Source organism: Marmota monax, unplaced genomic scaffold (genome assembly GCF_021218885.2).
Source record: "Marmota monax isolate L192 unplaced genomic scaffold, Marmota_monax_Labrador192_F-V1.1 WCK01_AAM20220418_F8-fsc00021, whole genome shotgun sequence".
In the NCBI taxonomy this organism is placed as follows: domain Eukaryota; kingdom Metazoa; phylum Chordata; class Mammalia; order Rodentia; family Sciuridae; genus Marmota; species Marmota monax.
In genome coordinates, this window is record NW_026695228.1 from 16,338,342 (window position 1) to 16,363,328 (window position 24,987).

The 24,987-nt window shown below is 46.9% G+C and overlaps 1 long non-coding RNA gene across 1 annotated transcript in view; it reads left to right on the forward strand.

Moving 5' to 3' along the window:
• The window catches only part of LOC124088222 (uncharacterized), a 117,800-nt gene extending 94,197 nt beyond the window's left edge, over positions 1–23,603 (forward strand). The window contains exons 3-4 of the long non-coding RNA XR_009226014.1: positions 2,838–2,907; positions 13,931–23,603. This is a non-coding gene — a long non-coding RNA (uncharacterized LOC124088222). The remainder of the gene's footprint in view (positions 1–2,837; positions 2,908–13,930) is intronic.
• The last annotated feature ends 1,384 nt before the right edge of the window (positions 23,604–24,987 follow it).

A 24,987-nucleotide genomic window follows, 5' to 3' on the forward strand; every position in this document is an offset into this window, starting at 1 on the left:
CTTGCACACTCAGGTCAATGATTAGTCTCAAGGCACAAAACATGATTTCTGTGAGTGCAGCCTACCCACCAGAGTAGTGCTTTATATTTAGGAATTATACGCTTTCTCATGTACATTTCAGAAGCCACATGGATTTTTTTAAAATTCTTTAGTGACTAGAAAGGTCCAATTTGCTGCCAATTCTAGGCTTTTCTAAACTATACAGTTAGGAGGTGCTTCTAAAGCAAGAAAAAAAGAAAATGGAATAGCATGAGGTGTTCTTCCCTCTGCATCTAGGGAATTTGGAAGAGCAGGATGCCAGCCAGAGGAGAAAGGAAGGGTGACAGTTCCTAAAAATGCAGGGATCAGAGCTGTGGCCAGAGCACAAGTCAACTCCTACAGCTGACCCAGCAGCCTGTACCACTGTCATCTCACCACGATCGGAGGCAAACTATCCTCTTCTTATCCAAGGAGTGCAGTGCCAACCTCCCTGTCTTGCTGTCACCACTGGGCACAGGTGTGGATGTGGAGCAAGCATGTGGGTGAGGCCAAGTCTTCCATGTCCTTACCTCTTAAATGGGGCAAGGATACCTACCTCCCCAAGTGACTGCAGGGCTTGGAGAGAGGGTGTGGGGTGCAAGGCAATCAGGCTTGGTGAAAGGTGGTTCCAGAAGCTTTCAGCTCAGCCAGGTATCTGCTTTCCTCCTCAGCAGACCTGCACTCTGTCATTGTCGACTTTCCAGGCTGTCTTGATCCCAATCTGTCTCCTGGCACTTGGAGAGAGTGTAAAGGTGAGGTTGAGATGCCATGGAGGTGTTATTGAGTCTTCAACCTCAGCCTGCAAAGACTAATGCAGAAAAGCAGTTTTGTCAGGTCAGAGAACTGTGGGGCATTTCCTCAGGCTTGTTTTCCCTGGGGCCCTCTCGTGATCAGAAGGATTCTTCGATTTCAAAATCAAAGTCAAATCTCTGGCGAAACACCAAGGTAGAGCTGAACGTCTGTGTCAGCAGATTTTGCTTCCTGAACAACTGTTTCACTGGAAGAAATGCCAGTGCTCACTGAGGAAGCAAGAAGATAGGAAGACCAGGAGGAATTCTGCCTCGGCTTGGGGTGTTGACTGCACCTTAGGGAACCATCTCCTGGACACAGGTGTGGAGAGAGACCAGGAGGGACTTTTCTCCAAGAGGATTACAAGGTTTTGTTAATTAGTGCAAACCTGAGGAATATGCATAAGAACGGATTCTAAGGATATGAGGTAAAGGAAGAAGGAGTAAAGAGATTTTGAATTTAAAGTCGTAGCTCCAGCAACCAGGAGTGGCTTAAAGAGACTGTTTGGATGGTTGAGTGAAAGCAGGACTCAGGGATTCTGCAAATTATTTTCCAAAATTTCCTCGGCATAATGGAAAAGGAAGGAATCGAGGGCCTGGCATGGCCGAGATGTTGGAGTGGATTTATCATAAGCACCTGCACACCCACTTCTTGTCCCCAGGGCAAGTTCAGGGACGCTTCCTGAATACTGTGTCAGCGAGGGGAGCATCAGTCTCCTTGAAGAGCTCTGGTGGCCGAATTCTGAAGGCTGGGCATGGGGCACCCTGTCATTGAGGTAGGCACTCTGATTTCAGTGGGCATGAAAAGATGACTACGGGGCAAAGGCCAGAGCACAAGCACTTAACTGTCAGGGACAAGGCAGGCACAGTTACATAATGAGCACCAAACTTTTCCTTTCGACATCTCCTTCCTGCTCTTCTGCCAACACTAGTTGTATAACGTTTCCCTTCGCCGTCATTTTTCTTTGCTTTTGCTCTGGTGCCTAATTATTATGGAGCTTGTCTCGGCTATGACTCAAATGATGCTTTTACCTTGATCCTTATTTTCCTTTCTGATCTTTGATATTGGAGAAAACCACTTCTAAGAGCACAATGGTCCTACCAACACTGCATCCATCACCTGGCGTGATGGACCCTGAGCCCAAGGGCACCACTTAGAATAGACACACGGAATTCTCTGCCCCTAAAGAGCTGTGACAGAGCTGGCTTAGGAACTCTCCCCACCATAGGGTCTGGGCTTATTTCTGTGGTATTAACCACTTGTTGGTGAGCTACCAACTGCACTAAGAAAAGGATGATTGCTACAGATATATGGTAAGCCAGAGGATTATTTTATTGCCTCCGTCAGCCAAGGAGGGGGAGTACTGTTACCATCCCATTTTATAGAGAAGGAAATTGCCTTCCTGATAGGGTCAGGACCAAGAGTCTTCAGCCGAGAAGAGCTTTGCTGAGGATTTTCTTGTTTCTTTCCCTTTCTCTTCAGCCTCCCTTGAAAGTCCCTCTTTCTCCTAATCCTTCAGGTCTGCAGCTGTCACCTGAGCCTCCAGGAGTGAGGTGACAAAGGAATGCCATTATCTAGGTTGTGCACTCAGGGATTTTTCTAAAAAGTTGTGCCATTTTTTTCTTTCTTTCTTCTCTAGCAATGTGGAAAGGGAATGCAGAGTGGAGGTGGGAACGGGAATGGTGTCATGAACACAGTCTGAGAGCGCCTCGGCCCTAAAACAGGAAACTCTTCATCCTCTTACCACCTGTGCTTAAAAGACCCATTAAAACACGTCACCAGAAGCATCGCATCAAGTATGAGCCAAGAGGCACTTGAGGGTGCTGTGATAATGTTAGCTGCACCGTGTCACTTTGTTAAAGAATATACAAGTGCCAGGGAGAACTCAGCATCAAGCACCCTGGCTGGCAAAGCTTCCTGCACCAGACCCATGGTTTAGGAAGCTCATCTGTGGGCCATGAAATGCAAGTGAATTCCAAGTTTGATTTTGCTGAGCCTAAAAGGAACTAATTTCTGCAAATTTCTTACAGAATGAGGGATGAAGATGGATATCCCATTTTGTATCCAGACAAGGACGAAGAGGCTGAGCAGAACCAACAGGTCAGTCGGTTTTTTCCATGCCAGCTGAGAAGGTTCGGAGTTAGCTGCAGCCATGGCCTTCAGCCAGGCACATGATGGCTTGTTTTGAGGCTCAAAAGTGTTTTAGCAACAGGAAAACAAGACACAGTGAGGCAGATTGTAGACTGCTTTATAAGGCTATAGGATGGAGCCAGGTGAGGTGGGGTCTCAGCTCTGGGCATGGAGATGCATCTTAACATCTTGCTGCTCTCTCCCTGCTCTTGAGGATCCACATCCTCAGAGGAAGGGTCCTGGGTCTTCTGTGTGCCTCAGAACATGGTCCTTGCCCACATTCAAATACCTATGATTACCAAAATGCTCTACTTTGAGCCAAGTGTCAGGGATATTTGTCTAACAATTCTGTATTCAATTATGTCAATAAATAATTGCACAAAGATCTTTTTAATACAGGGTTTCCAGGGAAGCTCCACAGACCCCTGGTATACCATCTTCTGCCTTGGTACATCTCACCTTCCTGTTCTTCCCATGTATATTTCTGAATAAGCGCCTACCTGGCGCCTCCATTTGCAGGAAAACTGCCCCCAACCACCAGGACTGGAAGGCACTTTCAAAGTATAGGACTCGAGCCAGGATTCCAGAGGAATTGCCTAGCTTTAGATCTCCTTTAGGGGCCAGCTGAAGTGGATCTGTGAGCTGCTCCACATCAGTTTCTGTGCCTGGTCCCAGGGTCTAGAGAGAGGACCCTCCAGGAAGCCACTGCTCCCAGCCCTCAGGAGCCCTGGTTAAGCACACAGAACAATTGGGACTTATGAAGTGTCCTTTGATTTGCTAGTGATTTCTCTAAATAATGGTCAGGCTCCTCCAGGCAGGTATGAAGGTGAGCCTGAAGTGAGTCTTTGTAGGTGTGAGCATGTACGTGCAATATCTCACAGTTCACGGCGGCGGATATGAAAGACGGTGACTCATTGGTTCATTCATTCGAGAAACCTGTTCCCCCTTTCCTTTCCCCTGCTGTTTGTGGTGGTAGAGAGGGAACTTGTTCTGTTCCAGAGCAGGCTTCCTCTTGCCATTCTGTGAAACTGCATTTCATTCAAGAGGATTCACCCTCTGAGGCTATATGAGTTGCTGCATTTTAAAAAAGATAATTTCTTGGGAAAAATACTGGAGAGAAGACAGTGTAATTTCTCATGATGGAGGCCTTAAGACCTTGCATGAGAAATGTCCCAGAGCTCTGTAGCCAGGAATTGTGGGGAAGAAGCAGGACTTTTGAAAAGAAAAATTAGGTCTCTGCTGATCACCAGAAATGTCCCACCAGGCAGTTGAGGTCTCAATGGCAGTTAGGATTTTCAAACAGTGACTTCTTTTCTTTCAAGTGAAAAACTGCTTGGTCAAACTTCCCCATTGCATATTTTGTCTGCCCAGAAAGCATTTTCTGTTCTAGCAACAGAAATGCCAGGAACCAAGGTAAGGGAGTATATTCACCTGCTCCAGAGTTTAGAGCTTTGGAGGGCCTCAGGCTGCCCAAAATATCTTTGCCTATGGTCCTGGCAGGACAGGTGAAGTTAGTAACCCTGTGGGTGCTGGCCCCAAGGTCAGTGTGTTTAGAAGAGAATGGGGATGAGATTGTCTCGTTTACTTATTAATAGGTGTGTATCATATACCAGCTTGGGAAATACTCCTTTCACTGTCCATGACTTAATCTTTGTGTTGCCGATGTCTCCCTGGGCTTGCAGGGGAAATGTTTTTTTTTTTTTTTCTCCCCCAGAAGAAATCCCTTTCCAGAGGTAAATGCAGATGTGCCTCTCTTTGCACAGTGGGCATGTCCCTACAATAAAGTACCTCTCACATGTGACATTCAGGTGGCAGGAAACTTGCTTTTTAACCAAGTCCTTCGAGAACTCTCAAAGAAAAGTTGCTGTTCAGGGGATTTCATGTTGTTGGAGGCTTCTGGGTGTTGCGCTTCTTTGAAGTAAGATTTTCCTGCAGGTTGCTTGTGTCTTAAAATAGTAACAAACAACATTATTCAGGAAAGGCAAGGAGCTGACAACTCTGTTGGGAGCTCTTAATGCCTCAAGTCCTTGTCAGGGCTGATGAATGAGGAGGATTCTCACACCCCTGTGATCGCCCCCACTCCACAAACCTAGTACCAGGATGATTGCGCTTAAAACAAACAAACAAACAAAAAACCCCACCTGTAAGCATTTTTAAATTCAATGAAGAATTTTAAAAATAGAGCATCTGAGAGCAATTGTATAAAAATGTCATGTTTAAATCCTTTTCAGCAGAGAAACATAAGCACATCCATCCCTTGGACAGACCATGGTGCTGAGCACATCTGTAAAACCACCAAAGAGACAGGACCTAGCCAACTTTGATTTGGCTAAAAAAAAAGAAGGGGGCGGAGAAGGGGGAACACAACTGAGCCACCAAATTCACATTGTGGAAAAGAAAAACAGAATCGCAGACTCCCTCCCCAGTGCTCAGTAGTTCAAAGACAAAAGTGAATTTTTCTGATGGTGCATCAACCATTAAAAATATATATATATATATATAATGCTGATTTGCTCCACATGGCGCCTGAGCAGCGTCTCCATCCTCAGTGCTTATTATCATCTTCTCCCACCCCTCCCCCCAGAAAGCAACACTCTGATACAGCAATCCATCACAGAGGAGCTATGCCTCCCCTCCTCCCCGAGATTAATTACAGGCAAGGGCCACGTGTCTGGCTTGGCGTGTGATTGATCCTGTAGGAGGAAATTCAAGGGATGCCAACGGGAAGCTAATGCTGCCTTTTATCCGGTAAGCAAAGTTCAGGGATGTTTGCATTTTTCGAGGTAAGCATGCCTCTCAAGACCCAGGATGGATAGACTGTCCTCTCAGCAGGAATTCTTGCCAAGGCAACACAGAGGTGGGCCTCAGTGGGCCCCACTGGGGCCACAGAGGCCAGACATTCAGAAGTGCTAATTTTGCAAATAGCCTGATTCCATCATGTTTTAATTAGCATGAAGTATTGCAAGCTGATTCTGTTCAAGAGGTTGGCAAGTGAGAACTGGATTAAGATCAGTGGGATATATATAGGAATTTTCTAATCACTGAAATGTGCTAGGTGCTGGAATTTCCTAATTTTTGCAGAAAAGGAATCTTCCCCCCCGCCCCCCGCCACCCATACCCCTCCCCACAAACAACTTAGTGCAAGATTCATCAAAATAATGAAAAGGCAAATACTGTAGTGGCAAATACTGTAACTTGAAACAAATAAATGCTAAAGGAGCTCCACCCTCGTCTCAGATGCCCTCCAGAAGAAATGGCATCACACCAAAAATGTGTTGTGTAGCCTACTGGCCTAGAGACAGGCATCTCTGGGCTCAAACAATAGCTCTGTACCCACCTTCTAGCTACAACCTGGGGTAAGCTGATTATCATTTCCAAGCCTCCATTTCCTTGTCCTGACACATCTGATACCACATAGATTTAATCTTCCGCACTCGAGGTTATCATAAAGATGTCCATGTGTTGGGACAGTTTCAAATCCACATATGCACACCATCATTTCATAACCACTCACAAGTGTTAGCAGGGTTCAGAGTAGAGTAACACAAAAGGGGGCAGGATGGAGCTGAGGCCATTTAAAGTAAGAGTCAAACCAGGCCGAGCTACAGAGTTAACAACAATGAGCACCACTTCTCCTGGGACTGTGTTGGAAGTGGGATCTGTACTGGCAGCCTTCCTTCCATTCTTGAACTCTTTCATCTCCATGAAGGCCACAGGGAGATCAAGAGGATGGAGGATTGGAGAGGGAGGACCTGGTACATTGCAAGGGAACCAGGCCCACAATAGCCATTATTTATGGGATATTTACTGATAGAAAAGGTTCATGTGAGTACCTGTTCTGTTTCTATTAATTTGCACAGAAACCTTCCTGAATATAGCACCAGGTCCCCCGTTTGTAATTCAAGGATCATAAGAATCACAAAGGTTAAAAAAATCCTCAAAGTCACATAGCCGCAGAACTCAGTCTCTGGGGATATGATTGAAGACCCTGGACTTCTCTACCCTGAAATGCTTCCTCACACCCATCACTGGCCAGGGTAATGCAGAGATCAGTGGCAAGTAGGGAGACCAGAGAGGGTCCTTGGAGCCAAGCAGGAGACTGCAATTCACATCTGAAGACCCTAAAAGATAAACCCATGTGCTCTGCATATATACTACAGGAAGCTGCAATTGGCAGTGTTTTGACAGATTTCCCAATCTGTGTAAATATGAACCTGCTTTTACCTCGTGCTTGCTATGTGCCTGCCAGCACTGTTCTGACTAGCTGGTATATACTAATACACTGAGTCCTTGCAGCAATCCTGTGTTGAAGGTACTGTGGTTATGCCCATGTTACAGATGAGCAAACTGAGGTTGGGGACATAGAGCAATGTGCTTGAAGTCATAGAAAGTAGTCCCTCTGGGATTGGAAGAGATTTGGGAAAATCTGGCTACAAGGTCCACCCTTCCCCACACTAGGCTGTGAGCTAGGGAGCTGTGAGGCCTGGAGGTGTTCCACCCCAGTGGATGTATCACAAGGTGATACTTTGTGACAAGGTGCAGGAAGGTGGCACCTTTAACAATTCATGTTAATGATTCCACTGAACCTTAAAACAGATGCCAGCAAAGGTAATGCCCTCCATTCAGCCATCCTCAAGCCCTTCTGGTGCGCAGAGCCTTGGCTGGGGCTTCCTATTTAACCCCTCTTGGTTAGCATATATGTAGCTGATGGCTAGGTGGGGCTGCAAGAAAGAGTTGGGGGGGCCTCTGAGCACCTTGACATCCCTGTCTGAAAGACATGGGTATTGGCAGGTGTCTGAACACTGGGATTGACTGTCAGATCATTCCATGGAAACCATATTAATTTGAAAAGGGAGGAGTGGGTGCTAGAGTAAGAGAAAGATCTTGGCAAAAACCTGATAGGCGCTTTTCCACCATTGGGTTGACCAGACAGGGCCACAAAGCTGATTCAACAGGATTAGCAAAAATTGCTTTGTTAGACATAGGCGCAGCGTGACATGTGCTACAGCAAAGGCATTTGGCAGGATTAACCTGCCAAGGATAAAGATGTAGCAGACAAGGGGCTGAATTAATGGACTGGCATGACAGAAGCGGGGAAATCTATTTGCATGCGATATTAACTGTGCTAATAAACTCTGAACTGGGCTGGGCAGCCTCTTTGAACCAGGGGTTTTTATTTCAAAGCCCACCTGGAAAGCTACTGCCAGGATGGGCTAAAACAAGCAGGCTCTACAGTTTGCCTTCTGGTTTCATTTTTGCCATCAGCTTAAAGACATGCCATCTTCAATGCCTGTCCCAGCATGCATGCCTTACTGACCATGCAGAATGATCCTGATGCCTCAAAACTTGGGTGCCAAAAAGATCCTAGTTAGAGCGTTAGTGCCTATGAAATAAGCAATGAAGAAACATAGGTACAGCACACTCCAGAAAATACCTAATCAGAGTGGGCTGTTTTTGTGTGTTCTGATTCCCTATAAGTCAGAGTGGGAGTAGGGTAGGTAAGCAAGATATCCAGGATGGTGGCACAGGCCTGCAATCCCAGCAGCTTTTGAGGCTGAGGCAGGAGGATCGCAAGTTCAAAGCCAGTCTCAGTAACTTGGCGAGGCCCTAAGCAACTTAGCAAAACCTTGTCCCAAGATAAAATATGAAAAGGAGCTGGGGATGTGGCTCAGTGGTTCAGCACCCCCGGTTCAATCCCTGGTAACCTGCCCCACCCCACCAAAAAAAAAAAAAAAACCCACAAGATACCTAGGTTGGAAAATCTCAGGAGGCACTCATTGTCTGGCTCAGGAGAAATGGAAATCAAGGTCAGCACCTGGGAGAAAGGGCGTTCTTTCCTCACTCTCCTCTTCCCCCTGACCCCACCCTGCCACAGGTTACCATGGGAACAGTGTAAGCTCCACCCATTCAAAAACAAGAGTGTATTTAAATACACTTAACACAGACACGGACTGCACAGCTGAGTGTTGGGAGATGGTCTCAGGAAGCATTCTAGAGATAGGAGTTGAGCCAATAAAAATCGTGTTACCACTGTGGGCAAGTGGAGACCTCTGCAAGCCCAAGTAGAGCATCGCTCAGGTTATTCCAGCTGAGGGGCTGGAGAGCCCAGCGTTCATCCAGCAACTCCTGATGGTCGCTGATGTTAACTCCCTGCAGTGTCGACTAGACATACCCCGCAAGGAAGCGGCCGAGTGGAGAATCACACCCTGTACACACAAACAGTGGTGCTGGGCGTTTACAGTGCCCGCTATGTAGGCACGATCTAATTTTCCTCTGAACACCTTGAGGCTACATCAGACTCTCATTGTGCTGAGGCTCCTTAGGAATGTTGGTTTTTAACAGAGTCTTGGATCCTATGTCCAGTTTATCAGAATCCCTGGAGTGAGGGATGGATTCCTACGCTTCACTCCCAAATAGGCTAAATCAGGATCTTGGTGTTGGGGTAGAGCCCCAAATCCCCCTGCCCCACCCCACAGCCCTCCTGAGCCAGTCTGATTGGTGTTTAACATCTGCCACCAAATCTGCTGACCTGAGATAAACCTGGAGGTGGTGGATGAGGAAACACCTCCCAACTTTCTATCACAGACATCTTTTTTTTTTCCCCCAGCACTAACAAGCAGAAAAGTATTTCCCCAATTTGAAACCTCTGGTGTTATAAAGCCTAGATACATGTCATGTCCTTGATATTGCCTATACCAAGTGATCCTTGTTTGGTGTCAAAAAAAGAAAAAGAAAAAACCAGAATGAGCTGGATTGACCCTATAAAACTCCTGTCAAATAAGGACATAAGCAAGTCCAAGTGGAAAATAAAGAAGTAAAGGCTTTAATTACAATTGATGAATAATTCCAGAATACTAGGTGTCTTGCATTCTCTTAAAATGCTCCTGAGGTACCTGCAGGTCCTTAAAGAGGCAACAGAAAAAAGGCCCTGAGGAGGGAGGGGGCCAGGGTGTGTTCCAGCAGAGACACTCCCTTTGGGCTGTATGACACAGGGCCTGCAGGGTAAGTGGGGGCTGAGGTCTAGCCCAGGCTCCACTGGGCAGGTGGCACATCCTGTCAAGGGGCACCTCTTGAGCTGACAGAAGGCGCTGTTCGCAGGAAAGGCCTGGCTTCTCACATTGCAGAAGGCACCATATGGTCCAGCCCTGTGCTTCAAGATATGAAAGAAAGAGTGGAGCTGGCATCCAGGAGGAGGGGGTGGCAGTGGGTGGGCAGGAGGGCTGGACCACCAGGGGCACGTGGGTTTATACAGGGTGTTCAAATTTTATTCCAGAATGATGGGAAGCAAGAGATTTGGAAGCAGGAGAGTGATGTGATCTGATTCATGTGTTGAAAGGGTCGCCCAGGCTGCTGTGCAAAGAATGAATCAGAGGGACAAGTTCAATTCTTATGCCACCATCCAGGCTAGAGGTGGAGGGAGAGCTCTGGGCTGGCGGTATGGAGCGGCCACAGAGATGAAGAAATGCAGTAAAGATGCAAATAATTGGACTTCCCAGATTCATAGGGGACACTAAAAACAAATTTTTACCATCATGGTGCCCACACACACCCCCACCTTGCAAGACTTTACTCCGTGAGTGAGCTGAAGGCTCCTGTGCTCCAGGTGCTGTGTGGGTGCCGACTTGCCAGGTCACTCCCTGAGGGCCTCATCCTTAGAGTCACCATCTACCAAGACACACAGAAGAGTTAACAGTAATGGAAGCATACAAAAAGTGCAAGTCATGGAAGCCAGGCCAGGTACTTGGCTGAGCAAAGGACAAGGAAGGCCACCTACAGCTGGCCCCAGAGCCCAGGCTGAAGCAGGAGGAGTTTTCTACTTAGAAAGGGACATGCAACATTGCAGTTGAATGTAGATCCAGAGAAGCATGTGTGTGTGGTATACCATGGGCTCTACTGCACTGCACAGACTGGGATAGACAGAAAAGAAGCTAGAGGTAAAGGAAGGGGCTGTGGAATCCAGGACTCCATCCTGGGAATGATGGGCAATCTTAGGGAGGTTAGGCCAGATCAGGCTGAGCCTGTGGAAGAGTTGATCCAATTCCTGTGGATCAGAGTGGGTTAGCCTAGAGTTAGGGAGATGAATTAGGAATATCTGTGTACACACTAGCACTGTATATCCCTAAAATGCCTGGTACCATCTTGATTCTCCTGATGGATTCATACGAGCACTCAGAAAAGAGTAAATGAGCCACAGGGATCTTGGTTTAAATGCTTGATGAATTCCCAGCCAGTATTCATCAAGCATCTCCCAGGTGGCCAGTGCTGGAGATCCACTGGTGAGGTTGGGAGACCACTCATTCCATGATAAGTGCTGTGAAGGAAGAGTGCCGGATGCCCCAAGAACACATTACAGAGAAGTCAGAGCTAGTTGGCAGGTTGGAAATCCAGGAAGTGACTATGGAGCTGAATGAAGTCTGAAGAAGTTGTATCCAACTATGCAACATGAACATGCCAGGTGGAGGAAGCGGCTTGTGTAAAAGCCCCCAGGGCAGGAGGGAAATTAAAGTACAGAGAGCAAGAACAGTGAGGGATGAGGGGGGAAAAAAGGTGGGTGGGGCCACACCTGAGCCTTGCAGGTACCTTCTCCTTGCAAGCATTTTAAGTCAAACATGATAATCATTTGTTACTTTGAGATGATCAATTCTTTGTCATCTGTCTCTGACCCACTAGGCACTGGTGGGTCCTAGATAGAACCAAGAAGTGGAACTGGATGCAGACAGGAAGCTGGGGTCATGAGCAGAACTGACAATTCCCGAGTCACCTTTGCCCTTCAGTTGCAGGGGTGGGATGGTGCCGGTACATGGGCTGATGGCAGTTTACTTTCTCAGACTTGTGCAGGTCCCACCCAGTACCAATATACCTTCCCACGCACGTTCTTGAACAGAAGAGCACATTGACTTTGCTGAAGGCTCTAGCCATGAGCAGTGTCAAGTCACAGTCCCCTTGCTTACTTTATAAAAGACCTAATCCCACTATCTGGAGCTTCCTTATTCTCAGAGTAAGTGATTTTTGGTCCTCAAGACAGTCCACAGAAATTTTAGTCCCATAAGAAAAGAAATCCCAGGTGTCTCTCTACCTGATGGTTGGAAAGCCAGCCATATTAACTTGATCAGCACCAACACCATCAAATATGCACACTTATTGAGCACTTTCTGTGTGCCAGGTTTTCTGATCTTATCACATTTTTTCAGATACTGAAATGGAGGCCCAGAAAGGTTCAGTAACACAGGCACAAAGGGAAAGTCACAATTCAGCCCAGACCCACTTGCTTCTAAAGTCCTGGTGTTTAACCAGGGTGCCACACAGCAACCCATTCCCCACACTGGATGTCCAGTAAGTAGGCTCCAAGATGAAAGAACTGGGGGTATGGAGTCCAGAGACCATCTTCTCCAGGGCCCTCCTTCATCCAATGAGCAATCTAAATGGAATGAGGTACCCAGATTTGCTATGTCCACCCAGGGAAGATGGCAGCCAAGCTAGAGTTGGAACCCTCTCTACCCTGGTTCCTCCTGCTGTTCCTTGACCCCTCTAGTTCCTTCATGCCTCCGGACTTCCCGCTCCTAACACAGTGGGCACAGTGACACAGTATGACCTTCACAGAGTTCAGGCATGAACACCTGGCCCCAGCACCAGCATTCCTTCTGCCCTAGCACACAGAGAGCCACACACCTGGTTCCATGTCCTTCCTGGGAGTCTGGGATGCACAACTCCCATTTGATATAAATCCTCAGCTTGGCAGGTCTATGGATCACAGAGACCCCAGTGTAACAATTACAGCCTAAGACCCCAGCAGGAATTATAGACAGTAAAATCCAGATATTTCTGGACTCTAAGGCCTCAATGGTTTATGGGGCATGGTGTTAAGTCATGATTGATGAATTACTCAAAGTTTCTGCTTCCCCCAACTCTGGCAAGAACTTTGGCAGAACTTCTGTGCCACATCCAGTACCAGGAACTTGCCAAGTCTGTGTCCTTAAAATGAAACGGGTTCCAAGATAGATGGCAGGAAGTGGAAAATGTGATTTTTCTTGATTGGGTAACTAAGAACCACGCAGCAGGCAGGAGCCATTTGAGACCAAAGAGCTGTTCATTTAAAGTGTTTATTGACACCTGGAAATAGGCATTCAAATGCTGTTTTCACGTCAGTTTACACTACATAATTTCATAATGGTGATGAAATCCAGGCAGACACCAAAAGGAGAGTTCCAAAGCCATTTTTTTTTTCTGCTGGATTTCCTTAGCAGAAACACTCAATATCCCAGATGGGCTAAAGCTGGGGAAAGGATGAGCCCAGCAGGTCACTTGCTAACAGAAAGGCAAGGCACCCTGGGGGCTCCTTGTTTGGTTGGCCACCTGGTTGCTTTCCAGCTAGCCTGTTTTTGTTGGTTTGATTGCTCCAAATCCTCAGTGATCACCCTTATTTTGTATTTGGAATGTGTTCCCCAATCAGTTGAGGACTGGGTGGGAAGATTGTTCTCTCCATCCTTTTGACCTCCTTGATTCTCCCCAGAAGACAGGGGGCTGCTCTGAGTTCAGGTGTCAAGGTCTGGGACCTTGATAAGCATATGAATCAAGACAGCAGTGGTCTTAGTGAAGATATTACTTAGAATACAAAGTAAGAACCATCTCCAGTTATCTACGTTTGGCCAGAGAATAATGGAAATCCCTGCATTCTTCCCCAATACCAGTGTGGAAAACAGCTTTACCAATGGACCTTAAAAATTACTGGTAATCACTGTACCTTGTGGGGCAGAGACACTCAAGCTGTGAAGGGTTGTATTTTCCTCTGAGGGTTTGTTGAAGGCAGATTCTCTACCCAGAGACACTAATGCATTGGGTAAGTTTGTATCCAAGGTGCAGGATCCCCTCGGGATGGGGAAGCGGGCAAAAGAAAGAAAAGTCTCTCAGATGGGATATAAGAGAGAGGGAGATGGATAATGGAGACTGTTTGCATCCTGGTCCTAACTCTGCTGCTCTCTCTCTCCTCTCTCAGCAACAGCACAGCAGAGATGATCGAGTGCCCTTCAGCCGCCCCAGGATCTCCCAGCATGGTGCGGTGGGGCAGCTGGTGTTGTGAATCAGGCCGTTGCCAATCAGAGAACGGCTACTTCACAACACCAGGGTCACACCCCACCACAGGCAGCTCTGCACCAGAACCAACAAGCGTCCACCACGTCCACCACGAGGCAGCCGAGCCCTTCACAGAAGGTCATCCCAGGACACCTCCTCCCAGCTCCAGAACCCAGGCCTGCAGCCCTCTACTTCCTGTCCTGCTGATGTGGCTGCACCACAAACACTAGCATCCTGTGGCTGCTATTTATCTGAACATGAGTAACTCCACTTTTAAAAGAAAAAAATCCAATCCCGGCAGGATTAACTTTCTATGGAGACACTGGTGCTACCAGACTTCCCACAGGGAAAATGGTGTCAGGGGCCATCAGAAGGGTTAAGCGCCACCAATGAACATTTCCTCATAAGTGCAGGAGACACAGGTGTTGAGGAGCTGAGACCTTTGCCTTGATCTTTAGGGATAGTACTTTGAAACGGAGCAAAGTAGAGTGGGGAAAGGACCTAATTATAGGATAGTACCCTCAGGGAACAGTTCCAGAGAGATGGAATTCTTTAGAGCTACACATGTGGGGAACATGTCTGTTTCCTAGAGGGACCCAGGTTCTCTGAAGAGTGAACTCCTTTCCAGGAGGAGAGCCCCACAGCTGTCCAGCAGGTACATGGCCCAAAGTCATGAATGTCAGACGACAGCCAAACACAAGACGTACCTGAACTGACAGGTGGGCTTCCTTTCCTCAGGTCCTCACAGCCAGGGACCTCAAAAAGTTGGCAATCTAACTGGGGTCTCCAGAGCTTGAATGTTTTTATGCTTAGTAGATATTACATGAGACGCCACCATTTTTGAGACTTCAGACAGAATTCCCAAGATGGGGTGGTGGGGTTGCCCAGCATTCTTTGTGAAGCACTAGGGAAAAGGAAGACGTCCATCTCTTTGGCTTTGCATAGACGAGAGATCCAGACCCACTCTGATCCAGCTTTATGCTGTGCATTATTTGTACAAGGCTTTGCTGCTGTCCCATTGAAAGCCAAAGAGACAGACAAAATCAAGCCCTGCACAACATCAAGGTTCCACAAACAGAGCCTGGGTTAATCAGTGCCACCTTGACCTCAGTCACCTTAGAGCCTGGGAGGTAAATCTCCTGAGAAGTTCTGTCTCTTACCCCATCCCCAGAGCACCAAGAGCATCCCTGAAATTTGTAATAAATTGTGTTTACCTCTCGGAGTAAAAGTCCAAGATTTTAGAGAGGTCCCCCTACTATCTCCTTAGAACATACAAACTACATTTCTGAGAATTCATCCACCATTGACTCCACAACCACCAACAGAGTCCAGGATAGCATCACTCACAGAGTGGCCCCTGGAGACAGCTGCCACATGTGGGACAAGCAGAATTCCTGGCTTCATTGCCCACTGCTATGTCACAATCTCCAATGGGGACAGTGACCCAGGCCAGTAACTACACGTGAACAAGCCCTCTAAGGGATTCTTCAGGAAGTCTTTTTGGCTTCCCCACATTCATTCAGCATGATCTTCTTAAAACCTGCCTCCAAATCATGCAGACCCTCTATCATGACCTTGAGGAAGCTGCCTGCAGTGGGACCCATGATTGGCAGGGTCTCCCTCGTGTGCTCCCCATCCCCTCTTCTGATGCATCTTGCTCCCTCCACAAAAACCCTTCTTCCTCTGCCCCGTCCCAAGGCCTTTTCCAGGATGCCCTCCGTCTCCACTATCCTCCCATGATCGATGCCAGTCTGTCCTCTAGATTTCAGAGAGAGCCGACTCCGCGCTCTTCTGACAGGCCAGGTCAGGTAGCCGCTGTTCAGCGCACTCTGCAAGCTGAATTCTGGCCTTGCAGAGCATTCATCTCAGTCTGGCATTCTGCATTCATTAGCAGGACCCTGCTGCATGTGTCTTTCCCTTTGGCCAGAAATTCCTTGAAGGCGGTGACATTCGCCTCCACTCACCGCTGCAGCTGCACCCCAGCCCCTTGTCTGTGTGTGCATGGAGCAGTCACTCTGCAACAGAATGTCCTCTCAATGAATGAATGAATGCACACAGCCTGAGCCCTGAGTGTCCTTCAAGGCGCTCGTTCTTCGGAAGCCCCGGGTCTTTGTCTTCTTTCAGCAGCATAACAGCAGCAGGCACTGCTGAGGAGACACAGGGTGCCAGGCGCTGCCCAGAGCACTGTGTACTGCCAGCCATTGACTTGGGGCCCAGTTCCTCCTGACAGGCAGGCCCTGGAAATACCCCAGCAGGTAAGTGCCAAAGCCACGCCATCATCCCATTGGTAATTGACGACACTGCTATTTAAACTCAGGCCCCACGATCTGTCCAGAGCCTTGCTCCATGCCTCTAAGGAGCCAAGATGACAAAGCTGAATAGGGAAGCCCCTGGGGCTTGCTTCCAGGGACCCAGCAAAGCCCTCTCCATTCTCAGAGGCTTCCACTCTGATTTCCTAAACTAGGCGGTGTTCTCTCCCTTCATGCATCTGTAAAAGGTTAGATTCTAACCTTGTTTCAAGCACTTCGTAATAGAACCTGATTAAAAACCTCATAAAATATAAAACGGGGTCATGTCCAGAGAGAATGAGGGAACGGTTTCAGATCCGCAGGAAGCTCTATTTAATTTTGGTGTCTAGCTGGTGAATTCTTCTGAGGCTTGCACAGTGACCTTCACTACCTACAAAGACGGATGTGCATTCCCCACAACTGTTTTGGGAAGCACAACCCTAGGGCTCCCTTCCCAGTTTTTGACTTCAGCCAAAGCCCCGGCCCTGGGCCATATACCTCTGCCCACAGTGTGGCTTCTTTTCCAAAATGCATCCTACTTGAGAACAGCCTCCCCTCCAGAACATTGTGGACCTTCTATGTAGGTAGATTTGATGCCCTCCATAAGAACCAAGAGTGTCCCGCTCCCTTTTTCTGGAACCTTGCTCTAACAGTTTCTACCATCTGAAGCCCTAAGTTTAAAATCTCTGCATTGTAACTTCCATAGGGTCCTACAGCTGTAGCTAGCCGTATTTCAAACCATAGAATTCTCTGAGGAGGCCCAGCGCAGACAACCCAAAGCTTTGGATATAGGGGGCTTGTCAGACGCACACTTTACAAACTGGTCATCGTCTGCTGACCCCCGTTAGCACATCAGGTGAAAGCTGGGTTTAAAAGGAACTTACTTAATATCGAATATCAAATAAACAGCAATGGTTCTTAGAATGTGGTCCTGGGGCCAACGGCAGCACCAGTATCCCTGAGAACTTGTTAGTAATGCAAATAGAAATTCCTCTGGTGAAGCTCAGCAGTCTGTGTTAACCAGCACCCCAGGGGTTCTGAAGTGCACACAAGTTTGAGAACCACAAAAAAAAAGGAGTGAGAGATGGAAATAGAAAAGAATCTCTAGTACCAAATGATAAAAGGGCATGGTATTGAAATGTCCATCCCTATCAGCGGTAGCCAGTGAAACATTTAGGGCATTTACTGAGTGTTTGAATAATAATTTTTAAAACCCATTTTTCAGATCTTAAAAGTAAATCTCCAGGTGTTCTAGGCTGTGGAAACCTGACCCTTCCCATCTTCACAATAAACATGCCCAGGAACAAGCTTTTATCCCTCACCACAGGGAGGACCGAAGGTAAGAGGTTTTCGACCAATACAAAGTCTTAGGAATTCAATAAATTACGAAAAAAAAAAAAATCTAACAATGCAGGACATATTTTAAAGGCTTTATATTTCTCTACTCTCAATTCACAACAATCCCATTTTAAGAAAGGCAGCAAAGAGTTCTGGTAACTTGCCCTGGGGATGGAAGTATCTACTTGCTGGGGCAGAGATTGGAGCCCCATGGGGTCCCCAGGCTCACACTTGGCCCTGCCTTTGATTTGCCATCTCCTTCATGAACAAATGGGGTCCAGAAAAGCAGGCAAGCCCAGCTCAAAGCACCTGTGTCTGTCTCAGCCCTGAGAAGCCATTTATAGATGGTACCTAATGAAAATCCTGAGCCTAACATAACATCATGAAGCTGACACAGGACAATGATTCCATTTAAACTTTTTTGTTGTTCTTTTACCTTTTGGTGGTATCCCTTTTGGGCTTGTTTTCCGGATAATCGTTGCTAACATTTGCCCTCTTCCAAGGGGGTGGTCTCCTGTGTTCCTTGTACAATAGCCAAAAATCTTTTCAACTACAAGTAACTATCTTGGTAGGTACCGACTCCAGGCAAGTGGGGTGTTTTTTGTTGTTGTTGTTGTTGTTGTTTTGTTTTTTTAAGAAAAATATAGTAACTTGAGGATTTGAGGCAAGAGTTCCTCCCTATCCCATCTTACCTACCATAGTAAGACCCTCAGGGAAGCTGTGCGTCTTCTCCCCAGGAAAACTGCACATGACTGGGATTTCAGGAAGAGTTCATGGGTCTCAAGGACAGAGTTGAAATCAAAAGTTTTCACCTTGACATTGATTGAGGGCACATTTTAAAGCAGGGACAAAGATGTTCCACTATTCCCTCAAAGCCCTAATTTTTTGGGGTGGGGGGACGCGAGCTATAGGGATTGAATTCATTGAGCCACACCCCCAGCCCTATTTTGTATTTTATTTAGAGACAGCATCTCACTGAGTTGCTTAGTGCCTCACTTTTGCTGAGGCTGGCTTTGAACTCACTATCTTCTTGCCTCAGCCTCCTGAGCCACTGGGATTACAGAAGTGCACCACTGTGCCCGGCCCTCAATGCCCTAAATATCCTCAGAAGGAGCCTCACACAGACCAGAGAGAGAATTCAAAATTGCTATTTTAAAAGGCAATAGCAGGGGCTGGGGTTGTAGCTCAGTAGAAGAGCACTTGCCTAGCGTGTGTGTGAGGCACTGGGTTCAATTCTCAGCGTCACATATAAATAAATAAAAGCCCATCAACAACTAAAAACTATAAATAAATAAAAGGCAATAGCCCCCCTCCCTCCAAAAAATGTTTTAATGGAGAAATAGACCAAAATGAACAAGCAGGAAAATCAAATTTCTGACATGCTTTCTAGAGACTTGATCCACGGCTTCCTGTTTCCAGCAGGGGACATGGGGCCATAAGTGAACTAACCCAAATTAATATATCAACAAAGCTGAAGCCTACAGAGGATGAAGCTTGGGAGCAGCCTCAGGTTCTGGGCACCTGGTGGCAGTCTTAACTGTCATGGTTGTAGATGAGTGGTACCAGGCAAGAGCCACTGATGCAAGCAGAGGTGCTATTGTCAAGGCTGTGAGGGACACCTGTGGCAATGCCCACTGCTGGGCCATTGCAACTCCATCTTACAGCTGTGGATCAGGAAGGTTAAGGAACCTTCCCTAGGACACACAGCCTTGCCCTCTATTTCTGTGCTCCAGGACAAAGAGCATTCCCTTGCTAGCATTAGCCCCAAGCCCTGCACTTCGCCTGTGCCATCTCACATAGACCCAATCAGCCCTGGGAAGGAAAGCAAGCAGGATTACCCTTCCCATGTTTCAGGTGAGGAACAGACTCAGGTGCGAAACTCCCTCAAGTTCTCGCCAACTGTATATTTTCAGGGCTGCTCATCCTGCCCAAGGAGGCTTCATCCTCCACCCTCCTTCCTGAGCAGCTCTTCTGCCACCTAACGAGAGATTCTGTAGAAATGACCAGCTTCTACACTGGAGCTAGGGGAGAAAACACTGGCAGTGGAGAAAATTAAGCACTGGCTTCCTGATGTGGACCTCAAGTCCTTTCCTATGCCTGCCTCCACTGGAGGCTGCAGTGCGGGTAAGGCTGGCTTCAAAGGCTGAGCTCAGTTAGTGCTGTCAGCCTGTTGCTGGGTTTGGTACCCTGCATGTTTAGAGGCACAGAATGACAAGCAACAGCACTGCTGAAGAACCACACTTTAAAGATTACAGACACAAAGGATGGAATGTGAAAGTCCTCTATAATCCTACCCCCTGAGGGAACCTCTAGCCTTTATTTTTAATTTGGATATTTCTCGTGATTACAAAAGTCATGCACATTTAAAGACCCATCAGATAAAACTCAAATGACAGCCTCCTTGCTCAGTTACCTTGGTGGGCAAAGCCTCTTGAGTCCATATGGGTTACCAGGTCTCCCGCAGTTGACCACCTTGTGTTTTTTGTTTTTTTAAACTCTGAGAGCTAACAGACTGGGCAAGGGCTGTCCTGAAATCCTTTTGAAACATAAGTTGCGTCCTGGGGCTCTGATCTCCACGGGCCACATCCACCCAGGATTCACGGCCGCCCTGCTGGCCCTCCTGCTGTTCCTCAGAAGACCTGAGTTTTCTCTTGGTGGAAGCCACTCTCATCTCCCCGTGGAATGTGTGCCACCATCCACATGTCACCTCCCTTCCTTGCCCTGCTCCTCCTTCCTCCCTGGCAGGCATCTCCCTGACACCCCCACATAAGCTGTTTGTGATCTTGTCTCCTCCCATTAGATCTTAGCGGCCCAGGGGCAGGGAGATGGGCTCCTTAGTTCATTGATGTGCTCTGAAGCACCCGGAGCAATCCTTGGCACACAGTAAGTGTCCAACACGTATGATCTGAATGAATGAACATGGGACCCTTTCTGCCAAGGCTGGGAAGGAAACAGCCCCCTGTGTCTGCACTGTTCCCATGGATGGCTCCTCTCGGCACTGTCTCATGTCTGCAAAGCTGGGAGTTCAGTGCACCCAGTTCTCCCATTTTACCAGTGTGCGCAGTCTAGCCCACAGGGGAGGGCTCTTTTTTGTCAAAAGAAAGACTGTTTTCCATCGGGCACTGTGATGTACAAGCCCAGGAATTTTGGATACATCTTGCTGAGTTAAAGACACAGGGAAGAGCTCCCAGGCTGCATGCCCTGAACCCAGAGCCAGTTGGGCTCCCCCATTACATTCTCACATGGCACCACGTACTTCAAAACCGCACAACCATTGAGATGCAAAGGAATAACTGTGGTGTTCCAACATTCCTCTTCTCCACCAAGACAGGAGTCCAAGGTGTGGGGCTCTTTGGCTCTTTTTCCTCCCTAGTGCAATGTCCTGCACAGAGTTAAGAGTCCTCAGGGCCAGCTGGCTGTCTCATGCGGTCCCTGATCGGTTTGGAACACAGGACTCTTACCTTATTCCCTTTGTCAGAAAAGACATTCAGTGTTCCTCTCCTCCAAGACCAATCAAACAAATTCAGACCAGTGACAAATTGAAGGCACAGCCAGCTTGGGGGGAAAAAGGTGCCTGGATGAGAAGGCCCCCGTTTCTCCTTGAGGGAGTGAGGAATGGCATGGGGCCAGGGGAAGGGCACTGATTCAGGGCCTAAAGGAAAAACTAGCTCTGTTGCTTGTAGCCAAAAGCATTCATAAGTGAACTAACCCAAATTAATATATCAGAATTATCACCCATTGCAAGAACCTGGCTATAGGGAGGTGTTGAAATAATCAAGGATGCCATCAAAAGCCTGGACACTACACTTCTGTTCTACCACCCTTGCACCTCATGGTCACAAGAGGGCTGCTGACATTCAAGTCAACACTTCCGCATTCCAGGAGAGAGAAAAGGAAGGTGCAAGAACCCTTTTATCTGAAAACAGTCTTTCCAGAAACATCTACCTCCACCCAGCAGATTTCCACTTCCACTGGCTAAAACCATATCACTTGACCACCCCAGCAGCCAGGGAACTGGGAAAGATTCTAGTGCAGAAGGTGGAAATTTTTAGGCAGCAAGAAAGGATTAGCAATCCCTGAAGAGCCCACCGACCAGCAACATCTGCCAAATGAGGTAGATTATTTTCTAATGTAACACCTGTTTCTGTGGGATTTCTTATTACAAAAGCAATGTTTTGTAGTGTGACTTCACAAAATAAAAATATAAAATCTCTACAATCCCATCACACTGAAGTAACCACTTTTCCCCCTGGGTATCCTGGAAGCTCTTTGTATTTTTTAACACGGAGAGAACCACACTGTGGGTTGCTCTGTAATTAGTCTTCTGATATTGTTTAAAAAAAAAATGATTTCCAAGTCACTAAATGTTCTTTGCAGAATCACGTTTTAGGACCACATGTTCCCCTGAATAAGGTACCATGATTTGTTTATTCAGTCCCTTGGTGTTAGGCATTTTGATGTTTACAAAAGTAAAATGTGAGAAGACAATGATAGCGACTCACTTCCTAGCTCAACCTTGACCCAGCAATTCCCTTCTGGGAATGTACCATAAGAGAAGAATCTTAGATGTGCACATTCTTTAGAACTTTTGAAATATTTTATCAAATTGCTCTCCTAAAAGATGGATTATACGTTAGAACAGTCCTAACAGGTAACAATACCCATCCCCCCCCCCCGAGTTTTTACCAATATAAAAAACAGGGGACAAATTTTAAAAAATAGAATTAAAAAAATTCTACTGTCATGTATAATTAGAACAAATAAAAAAAATTTTTTTTTAAATACACAGGGGGAACAGATCTAGGTACTGGTAGCCTAACCCAGCTCCCTTATTTCCCAGATTGAGGGAACAGAGGAAGCACTTACGAAAGGCCCCCAACAAGGTCAGGAGACCATGGGGGCGTGATGTCCAGAAGGCCATTGGTCTGGGCAGTCCCCAGGTGTGGAAGTCATCTTGGACAGATTTACCTCTGACTCGGCACCATATTGCCATGCTAGCTGTATGACCCTCGGCTTCTCACTTAAGTGTTTCTGGGACCAGTAAAAAGAGGAAGTATGGCTCAGTCAGCTCCCCTCACCAGTCGTCAAGTCAGTTATGGACTGAATTATGTCTCCCTCGTGTCCTATGTGGAAGCTTTAACCTGGGATAGGATTGCATTTGAGATAGAGCTTGAAAGAGGTCGTTCGAGTTAGATGAGGTAGCAAAGGTGGGATCCTGGTGTCCTCCTAAGAAGAGGACCCAAGGAGGAGCACTCAAAGGAAAGACCTGGTGAGGAGATGGCAAGGTGACCATTTGCAAGCAAGGAGAAAGGCCTCAGGAGACACCAAGCCTGCTAGTGCCTTCCTCTTGGACTTCTTCACTCCAGAACTGAGAGAAATAAGTGTATGTCGTCTTAGCGGCCCCATTTGTAATATTTTGTCATAGCAGCTCTAGCAAACTAATGCAGTGCCCTAACAGGTATGGTGGAGGCTACTACTCCTCCAGAATCCTGAGCCACAGGTATCAGATACCCTGAAACTACAGTCAGATTCTTTATGTAAGCCTTGAATATATGAACGACAGGTGCCATGGATGCCCCCACCATCGTCCCAGCCACCTCTGAGTGCCCTGTCACTATAATGGAACGTTTCCCTGAGGCTGACTGTATCCACTCCACCCGAGGGCTGGACCTGAGGCTGTTTCTGGAGCCACAGGGGTCTGTTCAGTCCAAATGCAGGCTCTATCTGCTGGGAAGTACCTGGGAACACCCCTGGGGCCGCCTTCCACCAAGCGAGCATGGAAGACACAGTTGCCCCAACATTCTGCTCAGTCCTCAAGTGATTCCCCAGAAAGTTGGAGCCCCCATTGCCCATGTGACCACAGATGCCCGCTTTATTGGCTCATAACTCCTCCCCTCTCTCATACCCTCTGCGACGCCCCAAACTCCTGCATCTTGGAATGTTCTCCCAAATAAACTACAGGTCTCAGAATCTGATGGAATCTAAACTAAGGCACATGAGAAAGAAAACTGGGTATTTTGTTATTTTTATTTTTCAACTTTGTTTTAATTAATTTAATTAATTTAGAGCAATTCGGGGTTCATAGAAAAAAATTGAGTGGGAGGTACATCCGTTTCCAGTATCTTCCCTCTCCACACATTCATAGCTACTGCTGCCAGCATCCCTCACCAGAGTGGTGTGTTTATTACAACTGAGGAACTTACAGTGACACATGATTGACACCCAAAGTCCATTGTTTATATGAGGGTTCACTTTTGCGGGGGGGGGGGGGGTGAGGAGGTACCAGGGACTGAACTCAGGCACTCAACCACTGAGCCACATCCTCAGCCCTATTTTGTATTTTACTTAGGGACAGAGTCTCACTGAGTTGCTTAATGCCTCACTTCTGCCGAGACTGGCTTTGAACTCGCAATCCTCCTGCTTCAGCCTCCCAAGCTGCTGGGATTACAGGTGTGCACCACTGTCCCTGGCTTAGGGTTCACTCTTGGTGGTGTACATTCTATGGATTTGGACAAACGTAGAATGACATGTGTCTCTCACAAGGTTCACTGCCCCGGGTGTCCTCTGTGCTCTGCCTGTTCATCCTTCCCATTCCCTAATCCCTGGCAACCACTGATGTTAGCTTTGCCTTTCCTGGAATGTTATGTTGTTGGAATCGTACAGTATGTAGCCTTTTCATTAATTTATTAATATGCATTTAAGTTTCCTTCATGTCTTTTCATTGTTTGGATAGCGCCAGATGACCTTGGCATAGGTCATGACTTTTTAGATACACACCATGAAAGAAAACATTGGTAAGCTGGACTTCTTTAAAATTAAATTTTCTGCTCCATGAAAGACTGTTAAGAGAACAAAATGACAAGCCACAGACTGCCAGAAAATATTTCCAAAAGACATAATAAAGGACCGTTGTCCCAAATATACAAAGAACTCCTAAAACTCAGCATTAAGAAAACTCAGTTTTAAAATAGGCAGAAGACTTTAACAGACACCTCACTAAAGAGACGAGATGACACATAAGCAAAGGAAAAGATGCTGCCCATCAGGTCATCAGGGAAATGCCAATCAAAACAGTAATGAAACCCCACTGCAACCCCATTAGAATAGCCAAAATAGAGAATATGGCCCCCAAATGCGTGAGGATGGGAATCAACAGTAGCTCCTCATTCTCTGCTAGGGAAATGCACAATGGTACAGCCACTTTGGAAAACAGTTTGGCATTTTCTTCAAAAAAAAAAAAAAAAAAAAAAAAAAAACTAAACATGTCTTACTACAGGATCCAGTATTCACAGTACTTGGCATTTTGCCCAAAGGAGTTGAAAATTGAGGTCCACACAAAAACCTGCATATGGAT